At 46.9% G+C, this 23,062-nt stretch overlaps 1 long non-coding RNA gene across 5 annotated transcripts; it reads right to left on the bottom strand.

The window, feature by feature from the left end:
• Window positions 1-13,272: 13,272 nt before the first annotated feature.
• LOC140003315 (uncharacterized) lies at window positions 13,273-21,630 on the bottom strand. 5 transcript variants are annotated; one of them, XR_011811749.1, is made up of 7 exons: window positions 20,863-21,126; window positions 20,321-20,381; window positions 19,922-19,979; window positions 18,749-18,859; window positions 18,570-18,622; window positions 18,080-18,173; window positions 13,273-14,139 (listed from the first exon to the last, which is right to left on the bottom strand). It is a non-coding gene; the product is annotated as an uncharacterized lncRNA (long non-coding RNA). The 5 variants fall into 5 exon arrangements; XR_011811750.1 differs by lacking the exon at window positions 13,273-14,139 and adding an exon at window positions 21,190-21,630 and having other exon boundaries at window positions 16,666-18,173; window positions 20,863-20,973; XR_011811752.1 differs by lacking the exon at window positions 13,273-14,139 and having other exon boundaries at window positions 16,666-18,173; window positions 19,905-19,979; window positions 20,863-21,124.
• Between the last annotated feature and the right edge of the window lie 1,432 nt (window positions 21,631-23,062).

Genomic DNA, 23,062 nt, shown 5'->3' with positions numbered 1-23,062 from the left:
CAATCACCTGGGAAAGAGGAGGGGGCAAAAAACAAGAAAGAGAGCAGGAGCAGCAGCTGTGTTCTTTTATTTATTTTTTTATTTATTTGTCACCTATCCCTAGTTTACAGCATGCGGAGTGCAGACAAAAGAACTGCGGTGTTTCTAGAAGCAAAATTTACCGTATTTTTGACTCAGCTTTGAACATAGAAAGGACAATACAACCAAGAAAGTAAATGAAATATTTTCAACGGGAATTAGCACGAACCTTTCATTTACATATGAAGAAAAATCTAGGAGCGTAGGAAATTACACATCAAAAAAAAAAAAAGACGTAATAAGCAACGCGCATGCGCGGCCCCCGGCCGCCTGCAGTACACGTTTTCCACCAGCAGGGGGCGGCAGAGGTCGCATGCGGGGAAAGCACAAAAAAAGCAAAAAGAGGAGCAGCAGCAGCTCTGGTTTATTTACTTATTTATAAGGCTTAGCTCAACAGCATGCAGAGTGCAGACAGGAGAACTGGGGTGTTTCTAGAAGCAAAACTCCCCTTTTGCTTTTGCTGCAGCTTTTAATGTTGAACTGATAATGTCACCAAGCAAGTAACTGAAACTTCTTCAACTGGAATTAGTTTAAACACGCTCACCGTCATCTGCAAACACAGAGAACCAGCATTCACTAGCCCTAACCCTAACCCCAACCCTCACCCTAAACTCTAACCCTAGCCCCAGCCCTAGTCCCCAAGAACTGCATTTCCCGGTATGCTCTGGGCGCTCAACATGGCCTCCCGGAAGTTCGGAGTCCCAGAACTACATTTCCCGGTATGCTCTGGGCGCCCAACATGGCCTCCCGGAAGTCCGGAGTCCCAGAACTACATTTCCCGGCATGCTCTGGGCAATCAACGCGGCCTACCGGAAGCCTTGTGACGGAAAACTACACCTACCAGCATTCCCTGCACAGCCGGCACGGCCAATCAGAGGCCGAGTTGTCGAGAACTCCATTTAACAGCACTCCCTGGAACCCTAGCCCTTACCGCCCTTACACAAAAAAGCCGCAAGCCCTAACCCTAAAAATCCTCGAAACCCCTACAGACCTAACCCAAACTAAACCCCTGAAGACCTATGCCTAAAAGCCCTAACCCAAACACTTAAGGAGCTCACAGCGCCCAAGCCCACAAAATTAAGACGCTCAAATCCCAAACCCAACCCAAAATATTAAGATGCTCAAAACCCTAACCCAGGAGAACCTAACCTGAAAAAAAAAAATAATAAGATCTTAAAACCCTAACCGTAAATAACTGACCAAAAATAAAACCCTAAGAACCTAACCCTAAAAAAACTATCAACACTACAACCCAAAAAACTCCAAAACCCTGACACGCTAACCCTGAAACCCTTAAAACCCTAACCCTCAAATCCCTAAAATCCTAACCGTTAAAACTCCAACCCTAAAACTAAAAACCTTAAAATCCTAAACATAAACCCTGAGAACGCTTACCCTGAAACCCAACCCTAGGGCCCTATCCCTGAAACCTTAAAACCGCGAATCAATCTTTGGGAAATAACATAGGCTCAGGAGAGGATCTCAGTACAGTAGCATTTGTATTTGAGATTACAATGGCGGGTGTCCCGCAAGCAGGAGGGCACCTACCGATTCCATACACAGTTTATATACTTTTTTTTTTCCCTCCCAAGGACCAGGACCCTCCCGTTTCCCCATTAACTGTGCAATCCAGGTTTATACTCTACCTGGTGCTTCACCGAAAACACACAGCTGCTGGCCTGTTACAAGTCACATTTCTTTTGAGGCTTTTACTCTTTGAGGTGGTAATGTTTCTTACACCGTGATTTCCACTTAATTGTTGTAAGGATTCTGGTTGTCTGCATTTTACAAGGTTGTCTGTTGTAATAAATGACTAAGTCCCAAATAGGATTACAATCAAAGTTTACAATTTATTAAATGAATAGAGGTAAGCAAACAGCACTGGGCGCGCCGGGAGTCTCTGCTCCACCGAGACGCACACAAGTCACAGCAGGCGGCTGGGTTTTATGCTCCTGGGCTAATACATATTCATTACTACTTCTAGAAAAGGCAGGGTTATTATAACTAGTTCCTGGAATCCGAACCCGCCCACTGGCGCATGTGTTATCAGTCTCTGGTGGTCCCTCTGCGGGTCTCTCGTACTGAAGGCTCATAGTCTTCCTCCCAGGCTTTTCCCTTGTCCTTCTCCTTTGTCCATCTTGGCTGGATGTCAGAGACTTGCATAGTGCCCCATGCAATAGTCATAACAGTTAGCAGTTATTCTGAAACCCCTTTGTTCTCTTGTCCCCTATTAACCCGAATTGCTGGACCATTCCTCTGCAAGATGAGAAGAGGCAAAGAGAGCAGGAGGAACAGCAGCCCTGTTTTTGGTCTGGCTTAGTTCAACAGGGGGCAGCACAAGCAACCAGGCTGTTTCTCTTCAAAGACTTGCCTTAGCATTGGTGAAGGAAACTGACCGGGCCGACAACCCTCTTACCTTTTTGCACCACTCCACACCATGGGGACTTCATCTCTCCAAGGCTGCACGAGGGAAGGGCGGAAACAAGAAAAAAAGCACATCCTGAGGCACCTCATAACCACAGCCTACCTACTGCAATACTTGTGTCTCTCTTCCCAGCTGCTTCATCTCTGTGGCTCTCCATCTCCAAACCACATTCTTTTTAACTGCCATGCAGAGTGGCAGTCCTCCGGGCGCCATAGAGCAGCACCATATTTTTTTTTTTTTATTAGTATTTTTTAATTTCAAAATAGCAGTCCGCTTCCCTCTGGAGATGGACAGTAGGTCCAGCCAGTCACCGAGTTGCCAACACAGAGCTTCACAGTTCCAGAAGGCGCTCTTTCCTTTCACCGATTCCTTATAAATGTTATCTACCACTGGCAAAAGCAATAAACAGACTGCAAACATGCACTGCCATCTTTGACAAACTTTATGTTTTCAATTTTATTATTTCAAAGAGAGCAGTCCACTTGCCTCTCCATCTGTGAAGTAGATCAAACCAGTCACTACGTTGCCGAACAAGAACTTGACGGTTCCAGAAAGCGCTGTTACCTTTGACCGGTTCCTCCTAATGTTTACCTACTGCTGGTTTATACATTTAGAGATTAAAATATAGCTCAAAAACAGAAGAGTATCCCACCATCCCAAAAAACAGTGAGCCAGAAACCTCTATTAAACATCCCTCTCCTAAGTGAATTCCAAGCACTTAAAAATTCTAGAAATCTATAAACTCCAGCCTGCCTAGAGAACCCTGCAACTGACTAAAGGAAAAACAAAGCACTTACCCCAAGGAGCAGCCCAGGCAGAAGGAGCTCTCTGATAGCATGCCTGGGGCTCATATAGCATTCAGCCCCGCCCAGCACCCAAACCCAATCACCTGGGAAAGGGGAGGGGCAAAGCACAAGGAAGTAGGAAGAGAGCAAAAGAAGCAGCTGTGGTTTTTTTTTTTTTTCCTTTTTTTTTTAAGATCTGGTTTATCTCAAAAACATTCCGAGAGCAGACAAGAGACCTGTGGTGTTTCTAGAAGCAAAACTCCCCTTTTGCTTTTGCTGCAGCTTTTAATGTTGAACGGATAACGTCACCAAGCAAGTAACTGAAACTTCTTCAACTGGAATTAGTTTAAACACGCTCACCGTCATCTGCAAACACAGAGAACCAGCATTCACTAGCCCTAACCCTAACCTCTAACCCTAACCCCAACCCTCACCCTAAACTCTAACCCTAGCCCCAGCCCTAGTCCCCGAGAACTGCATTTCCCGGTATGCTCTGGGCACCCAACATGGCCTCCCGGAAGTTCGGAGTCCCAGAACTACATTTCCCGGTATGCTCTGGGCGCTCAACATGGCCTCCCGGAAGTTCGGAGTCCCCGAGAACTGCATTTCCCGGTATGCTCTGGGCGCTCAACATGGCCTCCCGGAAGTCCGGAGTCCCAGAACTACATTTCCCGGCATGCTCTGGGCAATCAACGCGGCCTACCGGAAGCCTTGTGACGGAAAACTACACCTACCAGCATTCCCTGCACAGCCGGCACGGCCAATCAGAGGCCGAGTTGTCGAGAACTCCATTTAACAGCACTCCCTGGAACCCTAGCCCTTACCGCCCTTACACAAAGAAGCCGCAAGCCCTAACCCTAAAAATCCTCGAAACCCCTACAGACCTAACCCAAACTATCCACCACACTAAACCCCTGAAGACCTATGCCTAAAAGCCCTAACCCAAACACTTAAGACGCTCAAATCCCACACCCACAAAATTAAGATGCTCAAATCCTAAACCCAAAAAAATAGGACGCTCAAATCCCAAACCCCCTTCCGAAAAAGAAAATAAGAAAAATAAATCAAACAAAACAAAAACAACAAAAGGGGTAGACCTGGTGGCATCTGCCCTATAACCCTGCAAAAATCATGAGGGACATAGAACAACAAAGCAAACACACAAAATAACATTGACATCCTAGCCATAAAAGTGCTATAACAATTAATCACCTCCAAAGAGCTTCTTGCAATAAATGCACGTACTACTAGATTGGTTTCCTCTAAAATATCGTACAAGACTCTGACCCACGAAAAGAACCCTGCATGTAGCTAACAGAAGAATAAACAAAGCACCGACCCCAAAGAGCAGCCCACGCAGAAGGAGCTCTCTGATAGAATGCCTAGGGCTCGTATAACATTTGGCCCCGCCCAGCACCCAAACCCAATCACCTGGGAAAGAGGAGGGGGCAAAAAACAAGAAAGAGAGCAGGAGCAGCAGCTGTGTTCTTTTATTTATTTTTTTATTTATTTGTCACCTATCCCTAGTTTACAGCATGCGGAGTGCAGACAAAAGAACTGCGGTGTTTCTAGAAGCAAAATTTACCGTATTTTTGACTCAGCTTTGAACATAGAAAGGACAATACAACCAAGAAAGTAAATGAAATATTTTCAACGGGAATTAGCACGAACCTTTCATTTACATATGAAGAAAAATCTAGGAGCGTAGGAAATTACACATCAAAAAAAAAAAAAGACGTAATAAGCAACGCGCATGCGCGGCCCCCGGCCGCCTGCAGTACACGTTTTCCACCAGCAGGGGGCGGCAGAGGTCGCATGCGGGGAAAGCACAAAAAAAGCAAAAAGAGGAGCAGCAGCAGCTCTGGTTTATTTACTTATTTATAAGGCTTAGCTCAACAGCATGCAGAGTGCAGACAGGAGAACTGGGGTGTTTCTAGAAGCAAAACTCCCCTTTTGCTTTTGCTGCAGCTTTTAATGTTGAACTGATAATGTCACCAAGCAAGTAACTGAAACTTCTTCAACTGGAATTAGTTTAAACACGCTCACCGTCATCTGCAAACACAGAGAACCAGCATTCACTAGCCCTAACCCTAACCCCAACCCTCACCCTAAACTCTAACCCTAGCCCCAGCCCTAGTCCCCAAGAACTGCATTTCCCGGTATGCTCTGGGCGCTCAACATGGCCTCCCGGAAGTTCGGAGTCCCAGAACTACATTTCCCGGTATGCTCTGGGCGCCCAACATGGCCTCCCGGAAGTCCGGAGTCCCAGAACTACATTTCCCGGCATGCTCTGGGCAATCAACGCGGCCTACCGGAAGCCTTGTGACGGAAAACTACACCTACCAGCATTCCCTGCACAGCCGGCACGGCCAATCAGAGGCCGAGTTGTCGAGAACTCCATTTAACAGCACTCCCTGGAACCCTAGCCCTTACCGCCCTTACACAAAAAAGCCGCAAGCCCTAACCCTAAAAATCCTCGAAACCCCTACAGACCTAACCCAAACTAAACCCCTGAAGACCTATGCCTAAAAGCCCTAACCCAAACACTTAAGGAGCTCACAGCGCCCAAGCCCACAAAATTAAGACGCTCAAATCCCAAACCCAACCCAAAATATTAAGATGCTCAAAACCCTAACCCAGGAGAACCTAACCTGAAAAAAAAAAATAATAAGATCTTAAAACCCTAACCGTAAATAACTGACCAAAAATAAAACCCTAAGAACCTAACCCTAAAAAAACTATCAACACTACAACCCAAAAAACTCCAAAACCCTGACACGCTAACCCTGAAACCCTTAAAACCCTAACCCTCAAATCCCTAAAATCCTAACCGTTAAAACTCCAACCCTAAAACTAAAAACCTTAAAATCCTAAACATAAACCCTGAGAACGCTTACCCTGAAACCCAACCCTAGGGCCCTATCCCTGAAACCTTAAAACCGCGAATCAATCTTTGGGAAATAACATAGGCTCAGGAGAGGATCTCAGTACAGTAGCATTTGTATTTGAGATTACAATGGCGGGTGTCCCGCAAGCAGGAGGGCACCTACCGATTCCATACACAGTTTATATACTTTTTTTTTTCCCTCCCAAGGACCAGGACCCTCCCGTTTCCCCATTAACTGTGCAATCCAGGTTTATACTCTACCTGGTGCTTCACCGAAAACACACAGCTGCTGGCCTGTTACAAGTCACATTTCTTTTGAGGCTTTTACTCTTTGAGGTGGTAATGTTTCTTACACCGTGATTTCCACCTAATTGTTGTAAGGATTCTGGTTGTCTGCATTTTACAAGGTTGTCTGTTGTAATAAATGACTAAGTCCCAAATAGGATTACAATCAAAGTTTACAATTTATTAAATGAATAGAGGTAAGCAAACAGCACTGGGCGCGCCGGGAGTCTCTGCTCCACCGAGACGCACACAAGTCACAGCAGGCGGCTGGGTTTTATGCTCCTGGGCTAATACATATTCATTACTACTTCTAGAAAAGGCAGGGTTATTATAACTAGTTCCTGGAATCCGAACCCGCCCACTGGCGCATGTGTTATCAGTCTCTGGTGGTCCCTCTGCGGGTCTCTCGTACTGAAGGCTCATAGTCTTCCTCCCAGGCTTTTCCCTTGTCCTTCTCCTTTGTCCATCTTGGCTGGATGTCAGAGACTTGCATAGTGCCCCATGCAATAGTCATAACAGTTAGCAGTTATTCTGAAACCCCTTTGTTCTCTTGTCCCCTATTAACCCGAATTGCTGGACCATTCCTCTGCAAGATGAGAAGAGGCAAAGAGAGCAGGAGGAACAGCAGCCCTGTTTTTGGTCTGGCTTAGTTCAACAGGGGGCAGCACAAGCAACCAGGCTGTTTCTCTTCAAAGACTTGCCTTAGCATTGGTGAAGGAAACTGACCGGGCCGACAACCCTCTTACCTTTTTGCACCACTCCACACCATGGGGACTTCATCTCTCCAAGGCTGCACGAGGGAAGGGCGGAAACAAGAAAAAAAGCACATCCTGAGGCACCTCATAACCACAGCCTACCTACTGCAATACTTGTGTCTCTCTTCCCAGCTGCTTCATCTCTGTGGCTCTCCATCTCCAAACCACATTCTTTTTAACTGCCATGCAGAGTGGCAGTCCTCCGGGCGCCATAGAGCAGCACCATATTTTTTTTTTTTTATTAGTATTTTTTAATTTCAAAATAGCAGTCCGCTTCCCTCTGGAGATGGACAGTAGGTCCAGCCAGTCACCGAGTTGCCAACACAGAGCTTCACAGTTCCAGAAGGCGCTCTTTCCTTTCACCGATTCCTTATAAATGTTATCTACCACTGGCAAAAGCAATAAACAGACTGCAAACATGCACTGCCATCTTTGACAAACTTTATGTTTTCAATTTTATTATTTCAAAGAGAGCAGTCCACTTGCCTCTCCATCTGTGAAGTAGATCAAACCAGTCACTACGTTGCCGAACAAGAACTTGACGGTTCCAGAAAGCGCTGTTACCTTTGACCGGTTCCTCCTAATGTTTACCTACTGCTGGTTTATACATTTAGAGATTAAAATATAGCTCAAAAACAGAAGAGTATCCCACCATCCCAAAAAACAGTGAGCCAGAAACCTCTATTAAACATCCCTCTCCTAAGTGAATTCCAAGCACTTAAAAATTCTAGAAATCTATAAACTCCAGCCTGCCTAGAGAACCCTGCAACTGACTAAAGGAAAAACAAAGCACTTACCCCAAGGAGCAGCCCAAGCAGAAGGAGCTCTCTGATAGCATGCCTGGGGCTCATATAGCATTCAGCCCCGCCCAGCACCCAAACCCAATCACCTGGGAAAGGGGAGGGGCAAAGCACAAGGAAGTAGGAAGAGAGCAAAAGAAGCAGCTGTGGTTTTTTTTTTTTTTCCTTTTTTTTTTAAGATCTGGTTTATCTCAAAAACATTCCGAGAGCAGACAAGAGACCTGTGGTGTTTCTAGAAGCAAAACTCCCCTTTTGCTTTTGCTGCAGCTTTTAATGTTGAACGGATAACGTCACCAAGCAAGTAACTGAAACTTCTTCAACTGGAATTAGTTTAAACACGCTCACCGTCATCTGCAAACACAGAGAACCAGCATTCACTAGCCCTAACCCTAACCTCTAACCCTAACCCCAACCCTCACCCTAAACTCTAACCCTAGCCCCAGCCCTAGTCCCCGAGAACTGCATTTCCCGGTATGCTCTGGGCACCCAACATGGCCTCCCGGAAGTTCGGAGTCCCAGAACTACATTTCCCGGTATGCTCTGGGCGCTCAACATGGCCTCCCGGAAGTTCGGAGTCCCCGAGAACTGCATTTCCCGGTATGCTCTGGGCGCTCAACATGGCCTCCCGGAAGTCCGGAGTCCCAGAACTACATTTCCCGGCATGCTCTGGGCAATCAACGCGGCCTACCGGAAGCCTTGTGACGGAAAACTACACCTACCAGCATTCCCTGCACAGCCGGCACGGCCAATCAGAGGCCGAGTTGTCGAGAACTCCATTTAACAGCACTCCCTGGAACCCTAGCCCTTACCGCCCTTACACAAAGAAGCTGCAAGCCCTAACCCTAAAAATCCTCGAAACCCCAACAGACCTAACCCAAACTATCCACCACACTAAACCCCTGAAGACCTATGCCTAAAAGCCCTAACCCAAACACTTAAGACGCTCAAATCCCACACCCACAAAATTAAGATGCTCAAATCCCAAACCCAAAAAAATAGGACGCTCAAATCCCAAACCCCCTTCCGAAAAAGAAAATAAGAAAAATAAATCAAACAAAACAAAAACAACAAAAGGGGTAGACCTGGTGGCATCTGCCCTATAACCCTGCAAAAATCATGAGGGACATAGAACAACAAAGCAAACACACAAAATAACATTGACATCCTAGCCATAAAAGTGCTATAACAATTAATCACCTCCAAAGAGCTTCTTGCAATAAATGCACGTACTACTAGATTGGTTTCCTCTAAAATATCGTACAAGACTCTGACCCACGAAAAGAACCCTGCATGTAGCTAACAGAAGAATAAACAAAGCACCGACCCCAAAGAGCAGCCCACGCAGAAGGAGCTCTCTGATAGAATGCCTAGGGCTCGTATAACATTTGGCCCCGCCCAGCACCCAAACCCAATCACCTGGGAAAGAGGAGGGGGCAAAAAACAAGAAAGAGAGCAGGAGCAGCAGCTGTGTTCTTTTATTTATTTTTTTATTTATTTGTCACCTATCCCTAGTTTACAGCATGCGGAGTGCAGACAAAAGAACTGCGGTGTTTCTAGAAGCAAAATTTACCGTATTTTTGACTCAGCTTTGAACATAGAAAGGACAATACAACCAAGAAAGTAAATGAAATATTTTCAACGGGAATTAGCACGAACCTTTCATTTACATATGAAGAAAAATCTAGGAGCGTAGGAAATTACACATCAAAAAAAAAAAAAGACGTAATAAGCAACGCGCATGCGCGGCCCCCGGCCGCCTGCAGTACACGTTTTCCACCAGCAGGGGGCGGCAGAGGTCGCATGCGGGGAAAGCACAAAAAAAGCAAAAAGAGGAGCAGCAGCAGCTCTGGTTTATTTACTTATTTATAAGGCTTAGCTCAACAGCATGCAGAGTGCAGACAGGAGAACTGGGGTGTTTCTAGAAGCAAAACTCCCCTTTTGCTTTTGCTGCAGCTTTTAATGTTGAACTGATAATGTCACCAAGCAAGTAACTGAAACTTCTTCAACTGGAATTAGTTTAAACACGCTCACCGTCATCTGCAAACACAGAGAACCAGCATTCACTAGCCCTAACCCTAACCCCAACCCTCACCCTAAACTCTAACCCTAGCCCCAGCCCTAGTCCCCAAGAACTGCATTTCCCGGTATGCTCTGGGCGCTCAACATGGCCTCCCGGAAGTTCGGAGTCCCAGAACTACATTTCCCGGTATGCTCTGGGCGCCCAACATGGCCTCCCGGAAGTCCGGAGTCCCAGAACTACATTTCCCGGTATGCTCTGGGCGCTCAACATGGCCTCCCGGAAGTCCGGAGTCCCAGAACTACATTTCCCGGCATGCTCTGGGCAATCAACGCGGCCTACCGGAAGCCTTGTGACGGAAAACTACACCTACCAGCATTCCCTGCACAGCCGGCACGGCCAATCAGAGGCCGAGTTGTCGAGAACTCCATTTAACAGCACTCCCTGGAACCCTAGCCCTTACCGCCCTTACACAAAGAAGCCGCAAGCCCTAACCCTAAAAATCCTCGAAACCCCTACAGACCTAACCCAAACTAAACCCCTGAAGACCTATGCCTAAAAGCCCTAACCCAAACACTTAAGACGCTCACAGCGCCCAAGCCCACAAAATTAAGACGCTCAAATCCCAAACCCAACCCAAAATATTAAGATGCTCAAAACCCTAACCCAGGAGAACCTAACCTGAAAAAAAAAAAAATAATAATAATAAGATCTTAAAACCCTAACCGTAAATAACTGACCAAAAATAAAACCCTAAGAACCTAACCCTAAAAAAACTATCAACACTACAACCCAAAAAACTCCAAAACCCTGACACGCTAACCCTGAAACCCTTAAAACCCTAACCCTCAAATCCCTAAAATCCTAACCGTTAAAACTCCAACCCTAAAACTAAAAACCTTAAAATCCTAAACATAAACCCTGAGAACGCTTACCCTGAAACCCAACCCTAGGGCCCTATCCCTGAAACCTTAAAACCGCGAATCAATCTTTGGGAAATAACATAGGCTCAGGAGAGGATCTCAGTACAGTAGCATTTGTATTTGAGATTACAATGGCGGGTGTCCCGCAAGCAGGAGGGCACCTACCGATTCCATACACAGTTTATATACTTTTTTTTTTCCCTCCCAAGGACCAGGACCCTCCCGTTTCCCCATTAACTGTGCAATCCAGGTTTATACTCTACCTGGTGCTTCACCGAAAACACACAGCTGCTGGCCTGTTACAAGTCACATTTCTTTTGAGGCTTTTACTCTTTGAGGTGGTAATGTTTCTTACACCGTGATTTCCACTTAATTGTTGTAAGGATTCTGGTTGTCTGCATTTTACAAGGTTGTCTGTTGTAATAAATGACTAAGTCCCAAATAGGATTACAATCAAAGTTTACAATTTATTAAATGAATAGAGGTAAGCAAACAGCACTGGGTGCGCCGGGAGTCTCTGCTCCACCGAGACGCACACAAGTCACAGCAGGCGGCTGGGTTTTATGCTCCTGGGCTAATACATATTCATTACTACGTCTAGAAAAGGCAGGGTTATTATAACTAGTTCCTGGAATCCGAACCCGCCCACTGGCGCATGTGTTATCAGTCTCTGGTGGTCCCTCTGCGGGTCTCTCGTACTGAAGGCTCATAGTCTTCCTCCCAGGCTTTTCCCTTGTCCTTCTCCTTTGTCCATCTTGGCTGGATGTCAGAGACTTGCATAGTGCCCCATGCAATAGTCATAACAGTTAGCAGTTATTCTGAAACCCCTTTGTTCTCTTGTCCCCTATTAACCCGAATTGCTGGACCATTCCTCTGCAAGATGAGAAGAGGCAAAGAGAGCAGGAGGAACAGCAGCCCTGTTTTTGGTCTGGCTTAGTTCAACAGGGGGCAGCACAAGCAACCAGGCTGTTTCTCTTCAAAGACTTGCCTTAGCATTGGTGAAGGAAACTGACCGGGCCGACAACCCTCTTACCTTTTTGCACCACTCCACACCATGGGGACTTCATCTCTCCAAGGCTGCACGAGGGAAGGGCGGAAACAAGAAAAAAAGCACATCCTGAGGCACCTCATAACCACAGCCTACCTACTGCAATACTTGTGTCTCTCTTCCCAGCTGCTTCATCTCTGTGGCTCTCCATCTCCAAACCACATTCTTTTTAACTGCCATGCAGAGTGGCAGTCCTCCGGGCGCCATAGAGCAGCACCATATTTTTATTTTTTTTTTTATTAGTATTTTTTAATTTCAAAATAGCAGTCCGCTTCCCTCTGGAGATGGACAGTAGGTCCAGCCAGTCACCGAGTTGCCAACACAGAGCTTCACAGTTCCAGAAGGCGCTCTTTCCTTTCACCGATTCCTTATAAATGTTATCTACCACTGGCAAAAGCAATAAACAGACTGCAAACATGCACTGCCATCTTTGACAAACTTTATGTTTTCAATTTTATTATTTCAAAGAGAGCAGTCCACTTGCCTCTCCATCTGTGAAGTAGATCAAACCAGTCACTACGTTGCCGAACAAGAACTTGACGGTTCCAGAAAGCGCTGTTACCTTTGACCGGTTCCTCCTAATGTTTACCTACTGCTGGTTTATACATTTAGAGATTAAAATATAGCTCAAAAACAGAAGAGTATCCCACCATCCCAAAAAACAGTGAGCCAGAAACCTCTATTAAACATCCCTCTCCTAAGTGAATTCCAAGCACTTAAAAATTCTAGAAATCTATAAACTCCAGCCTGCCTAGAGAACCCTGCAACTGACTAAAGGAAAAACAAAGCACTTACCCCAAGGAGCAGCCCAGGCAGAAGGAGCTCTCTGATAGCATGCCTGGGGCTCATATAGCATTCAGCCCCGCCCAGCACCCAAACCCAATCACCTGGAAAAGGGGAGGGGCAAAGCACAAGGAAGTAGAAAGAAAGCAGGAGCAGCAGCAGCAGCTGTTTTTTATTATTTTCTTTGTTTGTTTGTTTGTTTGTTTTGGTTTGTTTTTTTTTTGTTTTTTTTTAAGATCTGCTTTACTTGAAAAACATGCAGAGAGCAGACAGGTGACCTGTGGTGTTTCTAGAAGCAACAATCCCCATGCTTTTGCTGCAGCTTTTAACATTGAAAGGACGACACGACCAGGCCAGTAACTGGAACTTTTTCAAATGGAATTACGTCAAACAGGTTCATCATCACTTGCAAATAGAGAGAACCAGAATTCACAAGCATGCCAGCCCCGACACCCACCTCCTCCGCAACGCTGACTACTACTGATGCAACATGCTACGGTGCAATACCTCTCTGTTCCCAGCTCCTTTACCTCATCTGCTCACTACATTTACCTGAGAAGTGTGCCCGAACAGACTTATTCTGCAGAGATGAAGAAGGTGGCCCTGCTCACTCTCTTGGCACTACTGCACTTATGCACTCAAGGAACCATACCCCACGGTTTCCCAAAAACAACGTACCTGGCAACCCCTCATAAACGTACTTCTAATACGTAAATTCAAGGACATAAAGCCTAGAAGGCTTTATGGTCTAAAGACTCGACAGACAGAAAACACACAGGCAAAAGCTCCAGAAATATAACAAACTGTCCCTAAACTTGAAACAGACTACCCCTTACGTGCCCACTACTGCCATTTTCAGACACATGCTCACACAGGGAGCTTCCATGATACATTTCAACTAAACCCTGCTCCATCACTTTAACAGCAAGGTTGTAACTTTGATAATATTTGACATACAGGCAAAGACTCACAGAAAGCCCCGTAATTCGGCAAAAATCAGAAGGGACCCAGAACCACAAAGCAAACACACAAAGTAACATCACCATACCATCCGTAAAACTGCCATAACAACTACTCACCTGAGGAAGAGCTGCGTGCAATACAGGCACCTACTACTAGATTGCTTTACAGTGACAGATCCTACCAGTTACCAACTCAAAAAGATATGCGTACCGGTTTCTACTGGAAAACGCATCAGTCCATAGACTCTGACCCACCTAAAGAACCCTGCAACTGACTGAAGGAAAAACAAAGCGCTTACCCCAAAAAGCAGCCCAGGCAGAATGAGCTCTGTCATGGAATACCTGCAACTCAGTTACCACTAGGTCCCACCTGGAACCTGAAGCCAATCACCTGGGAAAGTGCAAGGGGGAAAGCACAAAAAAAAAAAAAAAAAAAAAATCAGAAAGGAGCAGTAGCTGTGGTTTCTTTATTCATTTATATGGCTTAGCTCAACAGCATGCAGAGTGCAGACAGGAGAGCTAGGGTGTTTCTAGAAACAAAAATCCCCATGCTTTTGCTGCAGCTTTGAATATTAAAAGGACAAACTGACCAAGAAAGTAACTGATTTTTTTTTCCATCTGGAATTAGCTCGATCTTTTATTTACATAAAAAGAAAAATCTAGGAGCAGGACTGTGGGTAGTTAGGGTCTGGCGGCCGGAAGATGTCGCAATGTACGGAAAGGTGGAGCCCCTCCCTTGATGGACAGTAGCGTGTGGTCTGTGATGTAAGCAAGCGGAAGTGACGCTATGGGCCTCGGGTATATAAGCCCATGTGACTCGACAATAAATGCCATTTGCCATCCACCACATTGGTGTCTGTGAGCCGATGGACCGAGCGGCCTGGGGTTGGTCACCATGCCGTTCCTGAACCAGGTCGCCACTGCCCCCTGAAGGCAACAAGTGGTGCCGAAACCCGGGAAAACTGGATTCGGGTGAATGGCGGCCGGAGCGGCGGGACCAGCCCGGCGGGGAGGACGCTCCCGGACCAACAAGGAAGATGGAAACCCTTGTGAAGGTCGTATCAAAGTTGTGGAAGCTGTGGGGTGGCTCGGCTGAGGAAGCCAGGTGTGCCGGTGGGGAACCAGAGCCTGGGGAAATCTGGGAGAGACCACGGCCATGTGCGCCCCAGTACGGTGCTGAACTAGAAGACGAAGAGTTGGGTGAAGAAGCCTCCGGCGGGAACGGGGATGAAATGTTAGGTTTTACTAACACGTGGAAATGCGAGAAAGAGAACGGTTGCGGGGACGACCAGGGAGGAGGTAGAAGCGTGAGAGAGGGGCAGAGAGCCGATCGGAACGGCCATCCGAGAAAACGCTCCTGTGGCGCAAACGCCTCGCTGAGATGGCGGCGGGGCGAGCCACGAGGCAGAGAGCGGCCCGCCCGCAGGGGTGGGGGGCGGGGCCGGAACTCGATGGGAGGGTACCGGAACTCGGAGGTGAGCAGTCAGTCAAGCTCTGACTCCGGATCACATACCGATTCAAATTCGGAGGAGGAAATGGGGACAGATAGCCAAAATATCCCCATCCGAAATAAAGCTGCACCGCGAGGCAGAGAAATTCCTCTCACAGATTGGAGGAAAATTAAGATTGCGTGCACCATCTTGGCTCTATCGGCCATGCTAGCGTTCCTGGTCTGGGTGACAGACGGGGGGCAGAGGGTTCACTCACCAACAAACCCTAAGGATGTACAAGCGATTGTTAAAGCCATTGTGGATAAAGGGCTTCATTCTGCAATGGTCTCCACCCTCATAGATGGTGTTTTCAGGGGAGACGACATGCTCCCGTTTGATATAACACAAACTTGTAGACTGATCTTTGACGGGGGTGGGATGATCATTTTTAAACGAGAATGGGGGGACAACTGTATGAGACAACTGGCCCAAGTAACTGGGACGGATCACACACTGCATGGCTCTAGCCTGCAGCGGCTAATGGGTACGGACCCAACAGTGATCACCCCCCAGGCGCAAGTCCAGGGCCTGAGGGCCCACGAAGGTATGGCAACTCGTGCAGCCAGAGAAGCTCCAAACAGCCGACGCCCCAACTTCAGAACAAAACTAATGAAAACTGAGTTTCTGTTCACAGGAACGGATCATCGGGCACCCCCGTAATCTGTATACCCCGGCGACATGAGAAGACAATAAGTCAGCAAGCGTCCTGTCTAAGCCTGAGAGTTCCACACTGGCAGAATCCAGACACCAGCGAAGCGGCCTCCGTGGGTGGGGGGCTACAATGCGTTTGTGTGATCTTATCTTTGGACCTTGTATACTAAATATGCTTGTGTTGTTTGTTAAAAGTTGGTTAGAGAAAGTTAACATTATGTTGGTAGAACACCAACAACTACTTTAAGAGTGCATTTACTCAGCGTTACCAGTTACCTCTTAGTTTTCTCCTGGTTATTGTGCCTTATGTTTTTTAGTTAAGTTATGATGTCTACATCTTAAGATTGTTATATTTTAGCTAATTTGGTTGTGCATAGGGAGGGGGGAAATGTGGGTAGTTAGGGTCTGGCGGCCGGAAGATGTCACGATGTACGGAAAGGTGGAGCCCCTCCCTTGATGGACAGTAGCGTGTGGTCTGTGATGTAAGCAAGCGGAAGTGACGCTATGGGCCTCGGGTATATAAGCCCATGTGACTCGACAATAAATGCCATTTGCCATCCACCACATTGGTGTCTGCGAGCCGATGGACCGAGCGGCCTGGGGTTGGTCGCCGTGCCGTTCCTGAACCAGGTCGCCACTGCCCCCTGAAGGCAACACAGAACTGATTGCACACCAAAAAAAAAAAAAAAAAAATCCATTCCACTTGCAGGAAAAATCACTTACTTCAGTAAGCTACCTGTGGTGTAAATGCCTGAAGTAACTAGGAAAATTAGGAAAATAAAACTAACATTCATACTTTTAAGGAAAAGGTACAGCATTGAAGAGGCTTTCAGGGTAGGGCATAACTGCATTATCTGAGCATTCCCTAGGCTCCCAACCTTAGATGCTATCGCGCTGGGGAAACTTGGTGTGCTAGCTCTAAGGAACACCACGGAGCGTAGAGTGGAGTGGAGACACCACGGCTAGGCTCTGTAATCAGGTGGGGCCTCGATTGTTCTTGTGCACAAAGCTGCACTTTTTGCCACCCTAAGCCAAAGACCTGTCATGTTTTGACAAATGCTGTACCCTAGTGTACTTTTTGCTCATTATAATATCATTATAATACCAAAACACACCTCCATCCCAAAAGCTACCCGCCTCCAAGGTGCGACCACCCCTCACTGAGCATGCGCTCTGAATTTCTCGGAGCCTATTACTTTAAACGGAGACGGGAAAACTTTACACCAATCATAACTAAGATATGCTTGACTAGAGCCACTCAAGCTCCACCTAAAAGATAGAAAATAATATAAATTGGCCCAAGAGAGAGGGGATGTTAGGGAAGATACCATCGTCAGGGGAGATACCATCCCGAGGACATACAACATCCTTAGGACCTCCTGACTCCTGGGATCAGTCGACGGGCTGAGCCTCTCTTGCCCCCCCATTGGGACGCCTTTGGGTGAGATCTGAATATTTGCTTATAAATCTCTATAGAGTCTTTGATCCTTTTAACGCGTTTATTTCTAGGCTGCGCACCTGTAACACCTGTATAACACCTGTAACACCTATAACACCTGTGTATTTCATGCATACTAGCTTGCTTTTGCAGATAGTCACTATCACCGGCAATCCAAAAGAACCTGATTACCTGTTGCTGTAATAAACCATACTTGATTGCATTGTGATAGCTCTCATTAATGCAACTAGGGTGAGGGTGGTTATCCGTGATAGTTCAGTGTTCTGAATCTAACCAGACCCCCAGACGGTTAATGCATTGTTGGTGAATGTCTGAACGGACCCCCAGGTGGTTAATACGTTTTTGGTGAATGTCTGAGCGGACCCCCAGGCGGTTATTACGTTTTTGGTGAATGTCCGAACGGACCCCCAGTTTTGGTGAATGTCCGACTGGTTCAGTACTCTGAATCCAACCGGGCCCGTAACGGTTAATCAGCTACACCCCTTTAACGCGACACTACCTGAGAACCAAAAGGCTATGCTGATGGGTCAAAACACACTACAGGACACTGGGGCCAGGCCCTCCGCTGCACCCACTTAAAACCCATCCCTACACTCACCAAGGTGCAACCCCAACGCAAAAAAACAAACAGACGCAGCATTTCAGCACCTGCTTTGTTCCGATTCTAAAGACTAACACCACAGCCCACATTGCCTGGGACACCTGATAAACAGAAGAGAAAGCAGCCATACCCTTTTCAAGCCATCCCTGCACGTGTCGCTCCTTGATCATCTGCAACCTCTTCTCCAATCCTCAACCACTTCTCTAGAGAGCCTGCCATGGCACCTGTAAAGCAAGATGGATACCCTTCGCACTCACCTCGTGCTACTTGGCAGTTCTGCTCCGATCCAGCTCACAACCAGCCCGCCCTTCTCGTGCTGCTCTTCAGAGTGCAGCTTGGCCCCACTCAGCCTGTGTGAGACAAATGTGAAACAAAAAGAAAAGCATAGGCTGAAGCAGCATCCAAAGCCACAGCACAGCTGGGACAGTTACTCTCATCTGCTGCCTTACCTCCGTGCCCTGCCCTCCCCTCCCCTCGAGGCAGATGCTTCCATCTGCTCTCTTAGGCCAGCTACAACACCCCTGAAATATAAACAGGATTTTTACTGTACTTTGTGTAGTTCAGTAACTGCAGTGACAACTGCACCCCTAAATTACCTTCTATATCTGTTCATCACTCACCTTGCCAAAAGCAGCTCTGGTCGTCAAGTCCCGTGTCGTACACTGTGTTTCAGCTTTAACAAATGAAAACAGGCACAAGAGAATCAATCATTCAGCTGCCAGCATTAGCACCCATCCCTCAACAACACAAAAGGGACCCCATTTACAATACTATCGTTTCAAAACAGCAGCCTCCTTGCCTCAGCACCTCAGAAGTAGATCAAGCCAGTCACCCAGTTGCCTCCCGAGTGCTGAACAGTTCCAGAAGGAGCTCTTTCCTGTGACAGCTTCCTCCAAAGGTTTACGCTCTACTGGGGACGGGAAAGAAATAAAAATAAAAAATTCAAAACCCCATATCTGTAAGCTTTCAAGATTTGACAGACCTCCTCAAGCACACCGTTCAAGTGCTATGCGAGCAGTTGCTCGCAAGCAGCTCAACTCTCCCCCCTCCAGTCTGCCAAACACCACAGAGAGGACTGTGCCAGCTGCCCTTCAGTACGTGCCCAGAGGCAGACTGGATATCTTTACCAAAACAGTCCAGACAATGTATTAGTACACCCATGCACTGCCACGTTACCTGTCATCACTAACTGCCAGGCAGGACAGCTCCAGACCAAACACGTACACACACACAGGCACGCCACAAACACTACAAACAAAACACACAACACAAGGCACAAGAAAAAGTGACCCCCAAAAAGAAAGCCCTACAGCAACAGCACGTCAGAACAGGTGCTCTGCACCAGACCCCAGGAGAGACTCAAATGTCACAACATGCAACTGGAAGCAACTGCCAGAACTGGGATGACGGAGGCCTAAAAAGCCTGCCTTCAAGACAAGAGACCAGAAGGATGGGGACTGAAAACCCCCTAAGAAGACACTTAGGAAATCAATTCCCAAGCAAGAGCTCCTGATGCGGCCCAGATGACTTCTGCAAGAGTGAGGATGGAAACAGACGCGATCTCCAACCGAATATGATGCACAAGACCTGAAACAGATCTGCACCCATGCTTTTGCCGCACTTTTTTTTAACATTAAAAGGACAATACTTGCTGGGTCGTAACTAGAACATTCCTAACTGGAACTGGCTCAAACTTTTATTTACAATGAATGAAAGATCTAGGAGCAAAACAGACTATACACCAAAACAATCAATTCCATTCCACCCCCAGGAAAAAAATCACATACTCTCATCCCCTCCTGTACCTCAGCCGCTTGCCTGCCCCACGTGGCACATGCTTCCATCTCTTCTCTTTACCCACTTATAGCACCTCTAAAAGGCAAACTGGAATTTTACGCTATTGGATGTAGGAAAATAACTTCAGTGACAACCACACCCCCAAAATTAACAGCTACCTCTGCTCATCACGCACCAGAGTCACTGCAGAGGCAGCTGGTTGACACATCCTGCACTGCACACTGCATTTCAGCCTGAACAAAAGAAAAACACAGGCAGAAGATAAACATTCAGCTGCCAGCAGTAGCACCCATCCCTCAACAACATAAGCGACCCCAGCTTTACTTTTATCCTTTCAAAACAGCACTCCACTTGCCTCTGGACCTGCAAATTAGGTCCAAGCTTGAAAGGAGCGGCCAGCATCATCCACACCACCGGGGAACACAAAAGGACAAAAGAACCACTGTGCTTGCAAGCGCCCACCTGCCACGCTGCTCCTCTATCCCAGACAGACTCACCTCGGACCCTCTGAGGGAAACACCTGAGTGTCTTCCCTTCGCTTCAGGTAAGGGATGACCAGGCTGACAACACTCACCCTCCCTCACTGCTCCGCGACACGAGGATTTCCCTTTCCTGTCCACGACCGCACAAAGCACCTGCAAAAAAAACAACAAAACAAAACAAAACAAAACAAAAGACAGAAAAGCACACTCTGAGGCACCTCACAGCCACAGCGTACCTGCTCCAAGACCCCTCTCTTCCCAGCTCTGGTACTTCAGCTGCTCACCAGCTCTAACTGAGATTCTTCGCCCACTGCACCACAGCAAACTCTGCCCAGGCCACACAACACACACTACACAAGCTACATTGCTTAAGACACACGAAAGCTGGAACGTTCCAGCCCAACAATTAGTCACGTCGCACAGGAAGGATGCCGCATACTCCTAGAAACCAAACCTTCCAGTCCTGAGCAGCTCCCCACCTCCTCATTCTAACCACACTCAGCAAACACACTGTTTGACCCTCAAAAAATAAAAAAAAAAGAACATGCACACACACAAAGAAAAACAACCGAGCTCCACAAATGCCAAAAAGACATGCACACACACAAGCCTCGGCAGGGGTAATCAAACTTACCCTTTGCAGATGAAAGAGGTGACTCTGATACAACTCTGCTCAGTCTCTTGGTAATGCTGCATCTACGCTGCCAAGCCATATGTAGCATTCAATCAAGCTGGTTTTAGTCCTCTGGAGAGTTACACAAGTGGGTTTATACATCTAGAGATTAAAATATAGCTCAAAAACAGAAGAGTATCCCACCATCCCAAAAAAACAGTGAGCCAGCAGCCCCTACTAAACATCCCGCTACTGAGTGAATTCCAAGCACTTAAAATCCAGAAATCCATAGGCTCCAGTCTGCCTAGAGAACCCTGCAACTGACTGAAGGAAAACCAAAGCACTTACCCCAAAGAGCAGCCCAAGCAGAAGGAGCTCTCTGATAGCATGCCTGGGGCTCATATAGCATTCAGCCCCGCCCAGCACCCAAACCCAATCACCTGGGAAAGGGGAGGGGCAAAGCGCAAGGAAGTAGGAAGAGAGCAAAAGAAGCAGCTGTGGTTTTTTTTTTTCCTTTTTTTTTAAGATCTGGTTTATCTCAAAAACATTCCGAGAGCAGACAAGAGACCTGTGGTGTTTCTAGAAGCAAAACTCCCCTTTTGCTTTTGCTGCAGCTTTTAATGTTGAACGGATAACGTCACCAAGCAAGTAACTGAAACTTCTTCAACTGGAATTAGTTTAAACACGCTCACCGTCATCTGCAAACACAGAGAACCAGCATTCACTAGCCCTAACCCTAACCCCTAACCCTAACCCCAACCCTCACCCTAAACTCTAACCCTAGCCCCAGCCCTAGTCCCCGAGAACTGCATTTCCCGGTATGCTCTGGGCGCTCAACATGGCCTCCCGGAAGTCCGGAGTCCCAGAACTACATTTCCCGGCATGCTCTGGGCAATCAACGCGGCCTACCGGAAGCCTTGTGACGGAAAACTACACCTACCAGCATTCCCTGCACAGCCGGCACGGCCAATCAGAGGCCGAGTTGTCGAGAACTCCATTTAACAGCACTCCCTGGAACCCTAGCCCTTACCGCCCTTACACAAAAAAGCCGCAAGCCCTAACCCTAAAAATCCTCGAAACCCCTACAGACCTAACCCAAACTAAACCCCTGAAGACCTATGCCTAAAAGCCCTAACCCAAACACTTAAGGAGCTCACAGCGCCCAAGCCCACAAAATTAAGACGCTCAAATCCCAAACCCAACCCAAAATATTAAGATGCTCAAAACCCTAACCCAGGAGAACCTAACCTGAAAAAAAAAAAATAATAATAATAAGATCTTAAAACCCTAACCGTAAATAACTGACCAAAAATAAAACCCTAAGAACCTAACCCTAAAAAAACTATCAACACTACAACCCAAAAAACTCCAAAACCCTGACACGCTAACCCTGAAACCCTTAAAACCCTAACCCTCAAATCCCTAAAATCCTAACCGTTAAAACTCCAACCCTAAAACTAAAAACCTTAAAATCCTAAACATAAACCCTGAGAACGCTTACCCTGAAACCCAACCCTAGGGCCCTATCCCTGAAACCTTAAAACCGCGAATCAATCTTTGGGAAATAACATAGGCTCAGGAGAGGATCTCAGTACAGTAGCATTTGTATTTGAGATTACAATGGCGGGTGTCCCGCAAGCAGGAGGGCACCTACCGATTCCATACACAGTTTATATACTTTTTTTTTTCCCTCCCAAGGACCAGGACCCTCCCGTTTCCCCATTAACTGTGCAATCCAGGTTTATACTCTACCTGGTGCTTCACCGAAAACACACAGCTGCTGGCCTGTTACAAGTCACATTTCTTTTGAGGCTTTTACTCTTTGAGGTGGTAATGTTTCTTACACCGTGATTTCCACTTAATTGTTGTAAGGATTCTGGTTGTCTGCATTTTACAAGGTTGTCTGTTGTAATAAATGACTAAGTCCCAAATAGGATTACAATCAAAGTTTACAATTTATTAAATGAATAGAGGTAAGCAAACAGCACTGGGTGCGCCGGGAGTCTCTGCTCCACCGAGACGCACACAAGTCACAGCAGGCGGCTGGGTTTTATGCTCCTGGGCTAATACATATTCATTACTACGTCTAGAAAAGGCAGGGTTATTATAACTAGTTCCTGGAATCCGAACCCGCCCACTGGCGCATGTGTTATCAGTCTCTGGTGGTCCCTCTGCGGGTCTCTCGTACTGAAGGCTCATAGTCTTCCTCCCAGGCTTTTCC

This window comes from Anas platyrhynchos, chromosome 10 (assembly GCF_047663525.1).
Source record: "Anas platyrhynchos isolate ZD024472 breed Pekin duck chromosome 10, IASCAAS_PekinDuck_T2T, whole genome shotgun sequence".
Taxonomy (NCBI): domain Eukaryota; kingdom Metazoa; phylum Chordata; class Aves; order Anseriformes; family Anatidae; genus Anas; species Anas platyrhynchos.
Note: the sequence above shows the minus strand (reverse complement) of the source record. Positions and strands in the feature narration are given on the sequence as shown.